The 14,208-nt window shown below is 37.9% G+C and overlaps 1 long non-coding RNA gene across 1 annotated transcript; it reads left to right on the plus strand.

The window, feature by feature from the left end:
- Positions 1-3,087: 3,087 nt before the first annotated feature.
- On the plus strand, positions 3,088-13,122 carry LOC122081040. The gene is made up of 4 exons (XR_006140987.1): positions 3,088-3,957; positions 5,192-6,406; positions 11,986-12,424; positions 12,730-13,122. It is a non-coding gene; the product is annotated as an uncharacterized LOC122081040 (long non-coding RNA).
- Positions 13,123-14,208: the final 1,086 nt, after the last annotated feature.

Raw genomic sequence — 14,208 nt, forward strand, 5'->3', positions numbered from 1 at the left:
TATTCAACAATGGCTTACTAAAAGGATCAACGAGGATGGCCGTAGGAATTCTTTGGTATTCTCTCGCACGTTACAAGTATTGTGTCTTATATGGATGTTGTTATTGTAAGGCGGGTTTTATAATTTAAGTAGTGACTCTTATGCCAAGGATAAGAAATTATCTATGTATTGAGAACCATATAGACACTTTTTATTTGGGTAATTTCATATTTTGTATATCATTAAAAAAAAAAAATGGATGTCTATCTTGATTAGATTTCAACATTTAACTTAAACAAAATTGCCATAATGGAAAAATAAAACTACATCATTTTAGTGAAAAATAAAACTTTTAAAAATAAATATATGAAAATACAACGATATACGATCGAATTGAGTTTGAAAATTTACGAGATATTAGAGACAGGACTTGCAAAAGAATTCAGGGCTAGTAAGAGAAACTCCTTACTCTTGCAAGTAAAGAGATTCTTCTTAAATGGTTGCTTCGTCTCTTTCTATTTATATTACCTCCCACTTCAAGTTAGCGTAAGCTCACCATGAATTTATTCACAAAGCTTCGGCCAAATTCTTTTAGGGTCAAGGGGAAAATGATTCCAAAATTCAATGGATCTCTTGAGAAAGGCCCTATTGATCTAAGATAAAGGAGGACTTGGTCTTAAAAATCCTAAGCTCCAAAACCTGGGCCTTTTTGCAAAGCTACATGGAATCTTTGGAATAACCTGTGACACCCAAGAATACGGCAAGTACCAAACCCTTATGGGAGATCGGTGAGGTGTCTCCACCAAGAATAAGGAAAGTACAAAGGGGTTGGGAGATCGGTGAGGGTGTGCAAACTTTAGTCCCACATCGCCTAGAGAGAGAGATTACTGGGCTAGTTGATAACCTTTAGCCTCATTAACATTGCATAACGCATTTTAAAGCCTTGAGGCCCATGGGTCAAATAGGACAATATTTGCGAGGTTAATGGGGCCGAGGCGCTACAAATGATATCAGAGCAGACCTCGATAGGGTGGAGGAGCTTACTACTAGGTAGATTAGTATTGGAGGAAGGCCTAATTTAAAGCATTGACACTACCGACAAGGTTATAATTTGGGAGGATAATTGGGTATTGTCCCTTGAGCACTATAAGCTCCAACACCCTCCCCTTCCAGGGTGCTAACCTTTTATGGATTTCAAACATCATCGATCCAATTAATGGATGCTAGAGAAATGATTTGCTGGACTATTGGTTTGCGCCTTTTGATGCTGCAAGAATTTGACAAATACATCTTGGAATGCTCTAAGGGAGGATATTTAATTCTACCCATCATTTACTTTCCAATCGATTGGAGGATAAGGAAAATAGTAGAACCTGGTCATCTCGTCACTCCATCATAACCAATATCCCTAGCCATGCTTGGAATCTCATATGGAATTGCGACCCCCTCCCCAAGATTTCAACAACTGGAAGGTCTTTCATGTGGCGCAAGTGTACTAATGGGGTAGCCTTTGCTGAAGGTCTTATAAGAAGGCAGATTAAGGTGGATCCTTCTTTTCCAATATGTGGAGCAAAGTCAGAATCAAATGAACATATTATCCTCCATTACCCATTTGTTAAAGCTGTTTGGTTTGGATCATTTCTTTCCCATCGAACCCTAATGGTCATACCCTTCCCATTCACTCTTGGATCCAATAGTGGTGTGACTTCAGCTCTCAAGACAAAGTAAGGGCAAAAAAAAACTTTAACCTATGCTCCTTTATCATTTGTTCTCTTTGGCTTGTAAGGAATGAGCCTCATATGATGTTATCCTTAGAGCAGAAACTTCATTTCAAGAATTATGCACTACAAAATCTTCCCATGAGAAAATCTTCAATGCCAACAACTCTCCCCACTGTGAAGCCGTCCATCTTGCCTGGTCACCTCCTCCTCCGGTTGTGGTTAAAGTTAACACTAATGCTTCTTTTGTTAAATATAAATTCAGCGGTGCTTTTGGATTTATCATTCAAAACCACAATGGTCCCCCTCTTCTAGCTCTGATCCTACCCTTATGTTTTCTATTGAAGAGGGTGAGGCCTTGGCTATTCGTGAAGGGATTTTGGAGGCCATTAGGCTAGGTTATTTTTTGATTGGAAGTGGAATGTGACAACCTTGAGGTGATTATCTGTCTTGCCAATCCTTTTTGCAATGTTCTCTTCACGATCAAGCCCATCATAGAGGACATTCGATTGATGTCTGCTAAGCCTATTGAATGTTCCTTTCATGTTCTAAGGGATGCTAACTGTACTACTAACTCCCTTGCTAGGAGAGGTTTGTCCATCCGGTGTTGAACAATCTAGCTTCATGCCATTCCTCGCCTATCCCAGCTTCGCGCAATTGATGCCTTGGGTTGTAACCAACTTTCATCTCAATAAACTTCTCCTTCAACCAAAAAGAGTCTGAGAATTTATATATAACAAGTATTATATCATTTCTTTCACATTAAAGAGTTCAACAATGTGGAGCAATGCAATGCATTGACTAAAGGTTTCATTTGAATTTATTGCTTAAAAATACCTTTCAAAGGTTTTATTGTATAAATTTTCAGTACTTTTCTAACCAAAAGAAAGAAGAAGAAAAATCCAGTGTCTCATTTTGCCATATGATAAAATATTTCATAATAAAAGGAAAAAAAGACAAAAAAAAAAAAAAAACCATATGATAAATTCTCACCCCTAGATCTCACACATTTGGGAGTCTCATACATCGGGTACAATGTTTTATGTGGCCAAGGATACAGGTTAGTTGTGAAAAAAAAAAGTTAGGTATATTTTTTGGTAAAGAAAAGTTTGGTATATAACTGGAGAAAAGTTAAAAGGAGTTGATAGGAAATGGGTAATTCGCGGTTTCCTCTTAAGGCTCTATATTATAACGAAAACATGTATGGTTCGCATTTAATGAAATCATTATGTTAGAAACCAATATTTACATAAAATGCTATATTTAGAGTGCCTTTCACTCAGAATCAACTTTGAAAATGAAAAGCACCACTTTCACGTTCCAAAAAAGGGATTCTAAAACTTTAAAAGTGTTCCATTCATTAAAAAAAAGAAAAAAGAAATTGAATCAGATTTTCCATATAGTTTTTGTCCTATTTCTGATCTTAAAAAAATGAAAATATTTCTGATCTTAAAAAAATGAAAACACAAAAGAATCCATTTTTCAGAACGTTATTGTAGCCTGAACAATCTATTTTCCCTCCTTTTTTGTAACTTCATCTTTATTTTCTCCCTATCTCCCCTTTTTTGTGTATCCGCCAAGAAAGAGAGTTTTCATTTACCAAAAAAAGAAAAAAGAAAAAGATAGAGAGTTTTCATTGGCAGAATAGCCACTGTCAGATGACACTATTGCACAAGTAATCTTTCATCTGTAATCGTCCCAGCGTTGTCTGGTGTTTTCTCTCAGTTGGATTCTGGTGTTTTATCTTCCCTCTGGTTTCATTGTTATTACTACCATTTCCCTTTCATCAAGACCACAGCCATCCCATTCCCAATCTGTTATTGCTTCAAGCCATCTTGATCTATCAATCCCCCAGCTCCTTGGCCTCTCAGTTCCAGTTAATACAAGCCTCGATTCTGTAAAACCCCTTTTTAGCATAGAACTTCATCATCCCCAAACGTGTACAGCAGTTTTCACCTGAATCTTCCATCTTATTGATCTCGCAAACAGATTTCCAGTAGCGGTAGTTAGCGGAGGCTCTGCCCATTTGAGGTCCGGAAGGAGGAAAGCGAGAAGAAAGGTTCTGTTCTGCGGATATGGAGAAGTTTCTGCCGCCGCCGCCATCTTCAACGTCTTGAATCTTTGATGCTGCTAGGGCTCACAGCTGCCTCTCCAATTGTGAATGGCCCATCAACGGCTAGGAGAGATGATTCCAATCTAATGGACCAGGATGAACCAGGCTAAAGGTGAACCAATCCAACCTGAATCCGGTTTGACCCAGGTGTATTCTCAGAACCTCTAGTATTTTTTGGGTAGAACCTCTGTGGTATTTCATTTAGTATTTGATTAGCTCATGTGGTGGCCCTTTCTATCTCCTTAAAATTTGAAGGCCATTTTGGGTTTGGGTCCTTTTGAGTTTCTAGGCCCAGCTGGAGCCATTCAGGCATTTTTTATGTTTGAATGTCTGCTTTTTCGGGCAGAATTGACTGAGGATGCATTCCCTCTAAATCGAAAGTCCCCTTTCTCTCCTCCTCCCCTAGTTACCTTCCCTTCTTCCACAATCTGAATCCCCCCTCCATGTCTTTCTTTGCAACCCATTAGACCCTGTTGGCCTTTTCTCTTTGCTCTTCCCCACTTTCTCCATTCTTGTTGTCTTTAAACTCCATACAACAACAATAGACTCAGCCTTATCCCAATATAATAGGGTTGGCTACATGGATCCATGCAAAATAAATTAGAGAAAAAAAGTTCAAATAGAAAATAGGGGAAGGACGAAACGAAAAGATGAGAGATGAGAGTAAGAGGAAAGAGACACAGCCCAACAAGTCAGGAGAATCTCAGCTAAATGGGGTTCGGCAACATGGATCCTAGCCCTCCAATAGGCTTTATCCAAGGTCATACAATAAGGCCTAAACTATGCATGTCATAACTCACCACTTCGCCTATGGTCATTTTAGGCCTGCCCCTAACTCTTTTAACTCCTTCAAACGGAATCAAATCACTCTTCCTTACTGGTGCATCCTCAAGCCTCCTTTAAACATGGCCATATCACCTCAAACGACTTTCACGGAGCTTGTCTCTAAATTCCATGCTAAATGTAAATGTGGAATCATGGAAGGTCGGATTTCAAGTGGCATCTTGTAAATCATGTAAGTGTTAAGTTGAAAATTGTTAGGGATTGGAGAGCCGTGACAACTCAATCCCTGCTTAATCACTCAAAATCAAAGAAGCCAGATGCCATTTTTTTTTTATGGAAACAAAACGTCAATCCTCTAAATGTTAAAGAAGAAATTGAAAATGTCTTCTCTCGGTGCCTCTATAGGTTTAGCAGTATTTTGGCAGCACCATCTTCGCTTTTAAATATTTTATTCTAATAACATAAGCATTGACACGGAGATTTTGATGCCAACCAATTCCTCCTGTCTCACCTAAGTTTATGGGAATCTTGTCAGGTTTAACAGATATTTAGTATGGAACAAACTTATTTTGTTGGGTTCTTCTATTCTTTTGTCTAGGTGACTTTCATTCTATTCTTTCTTGGCATGAAAAGGAGGCGGGTAACAAGAGGGGCCTTAGTGGTATTCATCAGTTCCAAGACATGCTGAATTATTGCCATCTTATGGACCTTGATTCTAATGATACAACATTTACTTGGAGCAATAAAAGGCCTTTCAAACATTAGAGTCAAGCTTGATTGAGCCTTCTCTAACATAGCTTGGATGAGCAATTATGCAATTGTGACAGTTTTTGTACGTCCGGCCATAGGTTCAGATTGCTCTACTATCATTGTTGACTCGAATGGCAGTAAATCATCTGGTCCAAGGCCATTCCAATTTGAGTCAATGTGGCTTCATCATTTTCAATACAAGCTCACTGTGACAAAGACTTGGGCCTATCAAGTAGATGGCTCAGCAGCTAGAAAAATTTATCGTAAGATGAAGAATTGTCGAGGCACTCTTAAGACCTGGAATAAGGAGGTTTGGGTAATGTTCAAACCAAGACCAGACTTCGCAAGCAAGATCTAGAGCACCTCCAAGGCCTACCATTGTCGATTGCTTTGTAGGAGCATGAGAATGAAGTCTCATGGCTGTTGGCCTGGGGAATTGCTAGAGAAGAGATGTGGCATCAAAAGTCCATAATTTCTTGGCAAATAAGTAACCAAATCAAAAGATGCAAGCGCTAAACCCATTGCCCAACTGCATCACCTACGTGATCTGTCCACGTGTAGAGCTAGGTATATTGAAGCTACATGTGATGGGGGTGTTAAGATGTTGGGAGTTATAGAGGTGTAGTCTCACATCAGTTAAGTTCGGTCCTTGGTGCGTTTATATACTTGGGGAGCTATCTTCACCTTATGCCTTAAGGTTTTCAGTTGTACCCCCTAACAAAGAGAACTCAATAAAACCTATTTGTGTCTTATTTCTGAAGTGCCAAAGCCAAACCCTAAAATGGTTGATTAATTTCGCCCCATTGGTCTGTGTGGAGTTTCCTTTAAAGTGATTACTAAAATCATGGCAGATAGGTTGAAAGGAGCTTTTGATGATATTATCTCACTGGTTTAATCAACATTTGCCACAGACAAGTTGATTTATTATAATATCTTTATTGCTTATGAGATGCTTCATTACATTGAAGGAGGAAGGAAGGAAAGAAAAAGTTTCTTGCTGTCAAGCTCAATATGAAGAAGGCATGCGATTGGTTAGAATAGTTTTATATTGACAAGTTGCTTTGTAAGTATTCGTGCACAACAAGTTTCTCTTATTATGTTTGCATTGCATCAATCTCATATCATTTTCTTATAATGGAACTGATAGTGGTTCTATTTCTTATCTACACATTAAGAGGTATCCGATGGGACACCCCTTTTCCCTATTTATCTTCATATTGTTCTCTTATAGGCTCTTAGTGCTCTAATTAAAAGAGTTGTTGAATCTAACCTTATTCATGGTATTAAAGTTCCAGCAGCTTTGCACTTTCTCTTTGCCGACGAATGCTTATTATTCTCTAAGGTAATTTGCAAGGAATTTTTTAGTTTATTAATCGTTGGAAGTCAAGCCTTACTTTCAGCGCCAACAATCCTTCAAGATTCAAACAGTGGGTTCTCAAGGGTTTTAAGGATCCCATATGGTGACAATCCTTCCAAATACTTGGGCTTACCAACCTAGTTTGGGGTTTCCAAAGCCCTCATCTTCCAAGATCTCAAAGATTAGGTTTACATTAGGATTCAAGGGTGGAAGCAACAACTCCTCTCTCATGTCGGTAGGGAGATTGGTGAAATCTGTTGTATGCTTTATTTCCAGCTATGCTGATTCTCAGTTCAAACTTCCAGTCTCTCATTATAAACACATCAAAAAAATTTCGAATTTTTACTGGGGCCAGGTTGGGGAAGAGAGTAAAATCCATTGGATCTCTTGGGCTCGCGTATGTCAATCACAAGAAAAGGGAGGGTTGGGTATAAAAGATCCTCACCTGCATTACTGTGCTCTTCTTTTAAAAGTGGCGTGAAGACTTTAAGTGAATACCAATTCTCTTTGGGATAAATTTGTTAAACCATTTACTTTCCCAAATCCAATTTCCTTCAAGCTAACCAAGGTAACCAGCCTCCTTGGGCTTGGAGGCATATTCTTGAAGGTCGAAAAGTGCTTCTTTGTAGTCTCTTGTGGCAAATTGGTAATGGTGAGAGTGCACATTTGGGAAGATAATTGGATTCTAACTCAAGCTAATTTTCATATTCAACACTCGAAACTTGAAGGCTGTCCTTTGGTTAGTTTTATCTAAGCTTATTGTCCAATCTAATAGGGTATGGAATGTTTATTTGATTGATTATTTCCTTCATCCATTTGACAAGAAAAAAATTCTGAAAATCCGTTTGTGTGTTTTCAAGAGTGGACAAGCAGGTTTAGGAGGAGTAGAAAATGGTATTTTGTTGTGAAATCCACCTATCATCTTCTTTCAAAACCAAAATAAGGTTGCTACATCGTAGCAAGCATCGTCATCTCACCTCCATGGTTGACACCTTATTCCTGTTATTGTTTCGAAGTGATTTGGAAATGTAAGACTCTTCCAAAGATAAAATCGTTTTGATAGAGATCTTGTGCCCAAGAAGTAGCATTTGATGAAGATCTATTTCGTCCGTCAAAATTCTAGTAGATCTCTCATGTCGGTGATGTGGTTGTGCAATGGAATCAAGTGATCATATCATTCTAGACTACACATTTGCAAGAGCGATGTGGTTTGGTAATTCGCTCTCTTTTTTTTGTCCCAAGTTTAGAAGACCTGAAATTATACAAGTAGATTAAAGACTGGGACATAATTGACTTTGAAGAAAGAAGAAAGCTGATAACACTCTCAGCCTCTGCTCTTTTATCTGCTGGTATCTTTGGGTGGCAAGAAATGATCTGACATTCAATAGGAGGAATTGGTCTCCAGTGCAAGTTTCCCAAATGTCTGAAAAAGCATTTCATGAATTCTGGGAAGCAAATTCTGCACCCATACTAAACTTCCTTTTCCTCCTCAAGGCATTGAAGGCCACCAAATTGGTATCCTCCTCCTAAGGCTGCTCTCCCAAAAGTCTCATGTTTAGGTGGAGTTGGTACTATTACAAGAGATCATCTTGGTGCTCAACTGTTTGCATTTTCAGAACCAGCCCTCTTCAAAGATATTCTTATTGGAGAAACCTTGGCCATTGGACTAGGTCTGGCCATTCTATTGCATCTAGATTTTCTCATATTCAATTGGAATCAGATTGTAAAGAAGTGATAATTTACCTAAAAAATCCCAACAAACTAGCTCCACTTTTTTGGCTTCACCAGTTCTACAGGATATAGTTCAACTTTCCTCATTTTTTTGGCTGTTTTTTCAGCTATATTTGTAGGGATTCCAATGCTATTGCCCATTCCCTAGCCCGGAAGGTCCTGTCAATGACATGTAAAATAGTATTGCCACATTCTACTACTTGGCTCCATGAACTTCATGTCAATAGTATGAAATCTTATTGACGAAAGTGACATGAGGAGCATAAGGCTTCCTGTACACAATTATCATGAAGCCAAAGAGAGGATTGTGGCCAAACTGTCTTACATGTCATTGATAGGGCCTTTCTAGTTAGGGAATGAGCAGTACTAATTGTATCCCAAGTGCATAGCTGAAGTAGCATTCTATGAAGAAGGAAGATAAATGGAGGATATCCTGGATGGTAGGCGAAATCTAAAGGGGAGGTTTGCTGGGGAGTTTGATAAAAAGCTAATAACTTCACTGTATCAGATTCCAGTTGAATTTGAGATAGACCATCCTTAAAAGCATAATATTATCCTAATTAAATAACAAGAGCTTCTCCAGTAAGGAAGTCTTTAAATGAGGTTGGTTCTGAACTAGCAAATTAAGCTCCTAGATGGTTTCCAACAATAACTCCAAGATCTTTGAACAATTCATCTTGAGGGAGGGCAACATCACAATTAATCTTATAGAAACCAGATGGAGGTGGGTGGCAAAATGTTCGAACATTGTCATTCATGGAAGATGAATTGGGGTGCTGATCCTGAATCTTTGATGTAGCTGAGAAGAATTCATCAAAGGCCCTCTGAGCTACTGAAGGCTTCAATTGATGACAAGTCCCTTCTGTTGAACAAAAGCCATTTCTTGCAATCCATAAGTACCAACATATAAATGAACATAAACTTAGGCTTCTTCAGCCCTTTTCTTGCTCATAAATAGAATTTGGTCCTAGCCTTGTAGCCATCTAGACAGCTTTGGAACTCTTCCCGTAGGTACTAAGAAAGACAAGGAACTCCCAAACCATGTTGCTTTTGCAAAAGGACAGTCAAGAAGAATATGGTCCTTTGTTTCCATATTATACTTGCATTGCTTACACGATGGGTTAACTGGTAAATGACGATTAGAGAGACCTTCTCTTAAAGTAATGTCCTGGGCATAAGCTCTCTATAGGAATGCTTTGATCTTCAATAGAGATTTATAGTTCAAATTCTTTTCCACACAATATTAGGGATAAGTTTCCACTCGAGACAACGAGAAGATGATGATTGAAGGGATGCATAATTAATTCCTTTGGTTTGAGAGCTGGTAACCTGTCTTGACTGAAAAATCCCGTTATGAGCACCCCACCACTTCTGATGATTTGTTCGAGGGAATATGCCCAAATTGATTTTCAGAATTTCATGCTTATAAAAGGCGTGAAAAAAGAATTAAGCACGCCAATTTTCCATGCTTTGGTTTCTTTGTCAATAAAAGCAACTTGAATCAAAGGGAAATGTAACGGTTTAAGGTGTTGAATGATGAATTTGGAAGGGTTGAAATCCACTTATATTCCCATATGTGGATTCTCCCCCCTGCCAACTTGCTAGAGAAGGCCACTTGAGAGAACTTTCCGGCCTTCGAGGACACTTCGCCAAGCTTTGTCTCAAAGAGAATCTAGATTTGACCATAAACGCCATGTGACTTTTGATAGACATCCTGATCTGCAAAAAGGATCACAAAGACCAAGGCCACCACGTTGTTTAGATAGACAAACGAGTCCCAATTATCCAATGAATTTTGTTCTCCTCCCCACAATGACCCCAATGAAATTTAGACATTGGTTTTCTAATCAGATTATGATGGGATTTCAAAAGCTTGAAATGAGAACCAATATAACTTGATATTGATGCGTACAAGGTTGCGGGTGGAGAGAAAATAGGGGAGAATATAGAAAAGAGATAAGGGAAAGAGATTGTTAGAAGGGTTGCGTGAGGAGTCATGGCCAGCTGTCTAGCGCATAGGATTAAAGTGTTGGTATCGGTCGGCCAAAATTAAGATACGTATCGGAGGGTATCGTATCATATCGGAGATACGCTAAGATACACTAAAGATACACATATAAATGCATAGGAAACATTTTCTTAAACACTTTTGCATAAAGAATTTTTTAAAAAAAGCTATTGATAGCATGTATTATGCATAAACACTAAATTGAGGGTATTGCACTAAAAATTCAAGGTTTGTAGTTGTCCCATAAATGTAAAATCTTTATTCCCAACATTGATTTCCACTTTAATTAGAGAGAAATATAACCGGTAGTAACTTTGGAACAAAAACTTCTCAAAAAATCGTGTTTTTTTGAAAAATTATCCATCGTGGCCATTATATGATCGTAGCGCACTATATCGGTACATACCGATACTCATCGATACGTACCGATACTCATCTATACGTACCGATCGATACATACAGATGCTCACCGATACCTGCCGATCGATACACCGATACTCACCGATACTTACCGATACATACCGAAACGTACATTTCACCTCGATTTTATATTTTTCATAAAGTCGTATCGGTGCATATCGTATCGTATCGATGTGTATCGGTGGTGTATAGATGCATATCGATATGTATCGTGGGATATATATCGATATGAAAGGATTTTAAAAATTCCATGTATCGTATCGATGTGTATCGTATCGGTCAGCTAAATTTAAGATACGTATCGGAGGGTATCGTATCGGTATCGGAGATACTTTAAACCATGAGCGCATGCCACGAATCCCCTTAGGGGTTTCATATTCTAACTCTAGTTTGTTAGTAAATTAGAATTAGAAGTTAGCTGTGTTTCCTGTTTTATTATTTCCTATTCCTACTAGGAATATGTAATTACATGGTCTATCTAAGGAGAAGAGTTGGGCCTGGGCAGCTCAATCTCATTGTTTGGGACTCCCAAGTTTTCCCATTCTTTCTCATTTGTCTCTTTCTATTTACATGGTATCAGGGCCTGGTATCTAAGAAAGTACATTGATCCTTGCTATTTCTTGATTGCTAGTAACAATCCTATCTTCTTCTACTTGGCTGTTACTGGTTCTTCTTAAGGGATCCATGACTTCTTAGTGGGGGTGGTTTCATCCCCTATTTTGCTGATTTGTGAATGGAGGTTTAATTGATGTTTGATCAATTATATGACTTCAAGAATCAACTCAAGGTACTGTTTTAAGTGATCGCTGGTTGGGTTTCATGTTTTGAGGACTAAAATACTCAAATTGAAGAAATCGGTTGGAGCTATTAGGGTTTTGGTCTCTACCAAAATTGATTTTGGCTATATCTCTCTAGTGTGATCTTTGTTTGGAAAATCCTTTCAAGGGTTTACAAGCATCATATCAGGGACATTTAGTCCAAATTTGAAACTCATTGGAGCACTACACACCCATCCACATGTATCTCTGTTTCTCACCCAAAATAAGGTTTTTTAAGCTGAGTCGATTCTTTTTTGGTTGCTGAATTGGTGGAAGTTTGTTTTGAGACAGTGTTTGTTATCTTGCAGAAGAGGTTGTTTCCAAGTTTTGAACCTGTCTCCAAGGTGGCATCTCTTGCAGATACTTTTTCCCTAATCTTACGGGTATCTCGAGAGAATTCTTATGATTCTACCCCAATGGAAAACTCCGCACTTGCAGCATAGAGTAATAATCGTGGAGCTTCATATGGTGGTAGCAAGGGGCAATTTATTGGAAACTCTTCAGATAGTTCAGGGGCAATACACTCATGCCACCATTGTGGTAAACCAGGATGCATCCAACGTTTCTATTGGAAACTTCATGGCAAACCTTCTCAGAAGCAATTTGCTAATTCGGTTACAGTTGAACATTCTCAGTCTGGACAATCTGAGGGTAAGATGGTTAAGATGATCGATGAAGAATTTGCACGGTACAACCAGTTTTAGGCTCAAGCTCCTCAGCATTCCATTGCTACTTCTGTTTAGACAGGTAATGCCATTGTATGTATCTCCTCTTCTTCTCGTCCCTGGATAATTGATTCAGGTGCATTGAATCAAATGTCTAGTGTTTCAGGTTTATTTTCTTCCTTTAAGGAATCCTCTACTAATGCCACATGGGCCAATGGTTCAATTGTTAAGGTCAATGGCATTGGCACTATTCGTCTTAATTCTTCTTTTTCATTATCAGTTGTCCATTATTTGCTGCAGTTACCGTTTAATCTTCTGTCTGTAAGCAAGTTTACACATGCTTACAATTATTCTATAACCTTTTATTCTGACTTATGTGTTTTTCAGGATCTTATGACGAAGGAGATGTTTGGTAGAGGTTGTAAAGTTGGGGGCTGTACCTTTTATAAGATAATTTCATAGCCTTTTGGGGTATTCTGACTCCTCATCAGGTTCACTATTGTTGGGACCATCCATATTTACAAAGTTTACAGAAGCTTGATCCTAGTTTTAATTCTCTTTCTAGTTTAGAATGTGAGTCATGTTAATTTGGAAAACTACATCTGTCTGTTATTTGCCTTGAGTTAATAAATGGATGCGTACCCTTTTGCTTTCATTCACTCAGTTGTAGGGGGTCCTTGTCCTGTAACATCCAAGTTAGGTTTTCAGTATTTCGTTACCTTTGTTGATGACTATTCCAGAGTGACTTGTATTTATTTAATGAATTTGAGTTGTTTACTATCTTTTGTGCCTTTGTTGCTGAAATTTAAAATCAGTTTAATGTGACTACCAAAATTTTACGAAGTGATAATGCAAAATAGTATTTTCTGGTCTATTTTCTCAGTTTATGTTTGGTTTTGGTATGATACATTAGTCTTCTTGTTCAGATACTTTTCAACGGCATGGTTCGAGAACGCGAGCGAATTTCGCAGGTATTAGCCCAGGTCGAAACGAAACCTTAGGGGATTTAAAAAAATACCTGTTTCGACAAGTTTCGACCAGGTTTCGAAACATGGGAAATTTCGACCTTCTCTTGTGCATTTTTTCTCCCAAGTGTGGGAAACTTGGGGAAACAGTGGAGATTTTCATTTTTTGGCACTTAAATATGCCAAATATCATTTAAGTAATACTTAAGATAATATTCATAAATAAGGAAATACCCCCTATTTGAATCCAATAAAAATAGTTTAAAAATCAAATTCCTAAAGGATAAAATGTCAATCCCCCAGTCCAAGAACAAAAACTGGATTTTGGTTATAGGGGTGATTTTCAACTTTTAAATGCTGGGGTTTTTCTCAATTATAAAATTTTTATAAATCCTATAATGTTAAAACATTGCTAAAAACCAAGAGTCTGGTAAAATAATATTTTCTTTTGATATCCCTAAAATTATTTTCATTCAGGCGATTTTAACAGCATTCGCACACTTTAAAATAAGTTTGACTGGAGCATAGCTATGTCATTACAACTCAGATTTAAGTAATCCTATACTTATTGGAAACTGGTTTTATGTTGTGCCTAATACGAAATGTCTCATGTACAAATAAAAATCATTTGACCAGTCAAACTTATTATAGAACAAGAGCATTTCTCTAAATGTTGATTCTTTATAACTTAGTGTGACTTAATGTTGATTTCTTATGATTTAATGTGGCTAAATGTTGATTTTAATGACGTGATGTGGCTTAATGTTGATTTTTTATGATATAAGGTATATATAGCTTACTATATAATGTTAGAAAAGATAACATGCGTGCCTTGAGGGTAGTAAGTCACTACTTGGATGGAACCGCCTAGACGCTCTACTTGGAATTGAGTCACTACTTT

This window comes from Macadamia integrifolia, chromosome 1 (genome assembly GCF_013358625.1).
Source record: "Macadamia integrifolia cultivar HAES 741 chromosome 1, SCU_Mint_v3, whole genome shotgun sequence".
Taxonomy (NCBI): domain Eukaryota; kingdom Viridiplantae; phylum Streptophyta; class Magnoliopsida; order Proteales; family Proteaceae; genus Macadamia; species Macadamia integrifolia.